Here is a 4,467-nt window from a genome sequence, read left to right on the forward strand (position 1 = left end):
ATGTGACAGTAACATAGCCACCCCAACCCTCTTTTGGTCACTATTTACAGGGAATATCTTTTTCCATCCTTTTACTTTCAAAATCTTTCCATTTAATGTGCATCTCTTGTAAATGGCATACAGATGGGTCTTTTTTTTTTTTTTAAATCCATTCTGTCAATCTCTACCTTTGGTCTGAGAGCTTAATTCATTTATATTTAGTTACTGATAAGGATTTACTTCATCAATTTTGCTATTTGTTTTCTGTATGTCTTATATGTTGTTATTTAATTCCTCCACTACTGTCTTTTATTGTATTTAGTTGTTTTTTGTAGTGTGCCATTTTCATTTTCTTTCCTTTTATGTGTATTTTTTAGTGGCTACCTTGGGGATTATAACATCTTAAACTTATAGCAAACGTGTTTGAGTAACACCAACTTAGTTTCAATAGTATGTAAATACTCTTCTTATATACATCTCCATCCTTACCCCTTTAAAATTGTTATTGTTATGGAATATATCATAATGTATGGTGGCCCACTATGGCAGATTTATAATAATTATTTTATTCATTTTAAATCATACAGGAAAAGAAGTGGAGTTACAAACCTAAAACACAGCAATACTGGCTTTTACATTAACCTACATAGTTACTTCACCAGCTTTCTTTATTTATTCTTTGGGGTTTGGGTTACAGTATAGTGAATTTTCATTTAAACCTGAAGGATTCCCTAAAACATTTCTTGTAGGGCAGGTCAACCTGTAATCATTTAAGCTTTTGTTTCTCCGAAAGTATCTTAATTTCTCCTTCATTCTTTTTTTTTTTTAATTGTTTTTGTTGTTGAGGATATACACAGCAAAACATACATCAGTTCTCCTTCATTTTTTTTTTTTTAATTGTGATTTAGGTGAAAGTTTACAGAGTGAATTAGATTCTTATTAAACAATTAATACACAAATTGTTTTGTAACATTGGTTGCCAGCTCTATGATGTGTCAACATTCTCCTCATCAACCTCAGGCTCCCCATTTCCATTCTTCCTGTTTTGTTGTCCTCTCCTGCCCTCTCGTCCTTGCTTTTGGGCTAGTGTGCCCATTTAGTCTCACATACATGGTTGAACTATGTGTATTATTGTTTCTTTTATATGCCTGTCTAATCTTTGGCAGAAGGGTGAACTTCTTGGAGTGATTTCAGTACCTAGTTACAAGGGTGTCCGGCAGCCATAATCTCAGGGTTCCTCCACTGTCAGACCAGCAAGTCTGGTTGTGTGTGAGTTTGAATTTTGTTCTACGTTCTCCCATTCTGTCCAGGACCTTGTATTGCGATCCCTGTCAGAGCAGTCGGTGGTAGTAGCCGGGCACCCTCTAGTTGTGCTGGACTCAGTCTGGCGGAGGCTGTGGTAGTTGTGGTCCATTAGTTCTTTGGACTAACCTTTCCCTTGTGTCTTTGGTTATCTTCATTCTCCCTTGTTCCAGAAGGGGTTGGACCAATGGTGTATCTTAGATGGCCCCTCACAAGCTTTTAAGACCCTAGACACTACTCACCAAAATAGGATGCAGAACATTTTCTTTTATAAACTATGTTATGCCAATTGAGCTAGATGCCCCCCAAGACCATGGTTCACATCAACAAGTCCAGTAACTCGGTCTCTCAGGGAGTTTGGGTGTGTCTATGAAGCTTCTATGACCTTGCCTTGGTCAAGTTGTGCTGACTTCTCCAGCATTGTGTACTGTCTTACCCTTCACCAAAGTTACCACTTATCTATCGTCTCAACTCATTGTCATTGAGTCGATTCCGACTTATAGTGACCCCATAGGACAGGGTAGAACTGCCCCATAGGGTTTCCAAGAAGCATCTGGTAAATTTAAACTGCCGACCTTTTGGCTAACAGCTGTAACTCTTAACCACTACGCCACCAGGGTTTCATTATCTACTGTCTAGTTAGTGGTTTTTCCTCCCTACCCCTCCACTTACTCATAACCACCAAAGATTGTTTTATTTTGTGTGTAAACCTTTTCATGAATTTTTATAATAGTAGTCTCATACAGTGTTTGTCCTTTTGTGAATGAGTTATTTCAGTCAGCACAATGCCCTCCAGATTCATCTGTATTGTGAGATTTTTTGCAGATTTATCATTGTTCTTTATTGTTGCATAGTATTCCATTGTGTGGATGTGTCATAATTTATCCTTTCATCTGTTGATGGACCCTCAGGTTGTTTCCATCCTTTCGTATTATGAATAGTGCTGCAGTGAACATGGTGTTGCATATGTGTATTAGTGTGACAGCTCTTATTTCTCTACGGTATTTTCCCAGGAGTGGGATTGCTGGATTGTATGGCATTTCTAGTTCCAGCTTTTTAAGGAAGTACTGTATTGTTTTCCAAAATAGTTGCACCATCTTGCATTCCCACCAGTGTATAAGAGTTCCAATCTTCCCACAGCCTCTCCAACATTTGTTATTTTCTGTTCATTTTATTAGTGCCTGTAATGTCAGGATGAGATGGTATCTCATTGTAGTTTTGATTTACACTTCTCTAATGGCTTAATGGCTAGTGATCTCGAGCATTTCCTCATATGTCTGTTAGCCAACGGAATGTCTTCTGTGGTGAAGAGTCTGTTCATATCCTTTGACTATTTTTTAATAGAATTATTTGTCTTTTTGATGTAGAAGTGTTAGGTTTTCCTATAGTTTCAGAGATTAGACCTTTGCCAAGTATGGCATAGCCAAATTTTTTTTCCCAGTCTGTAGATTATCTTTTTGCTCTTGGTGAAATCTTTTGATGAGCATAAGTGTTTAGTTTTTAGAAGATCCCAGTTATCTAGCTTATTTTCTGGTGTTTATGTATTTTTAATTATGGTTTGTATCCCATTTATGCTATATATTAGGCCCCTAGTGTTGACCTGATATTTTCTTCCATGATCTTTATACTTTTTGGTTTTATATTTAGGTCCCTGATGCATTTTGAATAAGTTTTTGTGTATGGTGTGAGGTATATGTCCTGATTCATTTCTTTACAGATGGACATCCAGTTTTGCGAGCACCATTTGTAAAAAACACTGTATTTTCCCCATGGACTTTGAGCCTTTGTCAAAGATCAGGTGACTGTAGGTGGCTGGATTTACATCTGGGTTCTTGTTTCTGCTCCATTGGTCAATGTGTCTGTTATTATACCAGTATCAGGCTGTTTTAACTACTGTACCTGTATAGTAGATTCTGAGGTCGGGTAGTGCGGGGACTCCTACTTCGTTCCTATTAAAAATGCTTTACTTTCCCAGGGCTTCTTTCTTTTTCATATAAAGTTAATGGTTAATTTTTCCATCTAGTTAAAGGGTGACGTTGGTATTTGGATAGGGACTTGCATTGTATTTGTAGATTGCCTTGGGTAGAATTGACATTGTCACAACATTGAGTCTACCTATCCATGTACCCTTTCACCATAACTTTTCAATCTGTATGCTAAGCAAACAATCCGAGAAGCTGAACTATATGAAGAACGGGGCATCAGAATTGGAGGAAGACTTATTAACAACCTGTGTTATGCAGATGACACAACCTTACTTGCTGAAAGTGAAAACGACTTGAAGCACTTACTAAGGAAGATCAAAGACCACAGCCTTCAGTATGGATTACACCTCAACATAAAGAAAACAAAAATTCTCACAACTGGACCAATGAGCAACATCATGATAAACGGAGAAAAGATTGAAGTTGTCAAGGATTTCATTTTACTTGGATCCACAATCAACAGCCATGGAAGCAGCAGTCAAGAAATCAAAAGATGCATTGCATTGGGCAAATACGCTGCAAAAGGACCTTTTTGAAGTGTTGAAAAGCAAAGATGTCACCTTGAAGACTAAGATGTGCCTGACCCAAGCCATGGTATTTTCAATCGCATCATATGCATGTGAAAGCTGGACAATGAATAAGGAAGACCGAAGAAGAATTGACGCCTTTGAATTGTGGTGTTAGTGAAGAATATTGAATATACCATGGACTGCCAAAAGAATGAAGAAATCTGTCTTGGAAGAAGTACAACCAGAATGCTCCTTAGAAGCAAGGATGGCGAGACTGCATCTTACATACTTTGGACATGTTGTCAGGAGGGATCAGTCCCTGGAGAAGGACATCATGCTTTGCAAAGTACAGGGTCAGCAGAAAAGAGGATGACCCTCAATGAGGTAGATAGGTAGATGGACACAGTGGCTGCAACAATGATCTCAAGCATAGCAACAACTCTACGGATGGTGCAGGACTGGGTAGTGTTTCATTCTGTTGTGCATAGGGTAGCTATGAGTCGAAACTGACTTGACAGCAGCTAACAAAAACATTCATGAGCATAATGTTTTTCCATTTACATAGATCTCTTTTGGTTTCTTGCAGTAGTGTTTTTAGTTTACTTTGCATAGGTCTTTTACATCCCTTGTTAGACTTATTCCTAAGTGTTTGTTTTTTGAGGGCAGGAAATTATAAATGTTATTGCTTTCTT

Source organism: Elephas maximus, chromosome 6 (genome assembly GCF_024166365.1).
Source record: "Elephas maximus indicus isolate mEleMax1 chromosome 6, mEleMax1 primary haplotype, whole genome shotgun sequence".
NCBI lineage: Eukaryota > Metazoa > Chordata > Mammalia > Proboscidea > Elephantidae > Elephas > Elephas maximus.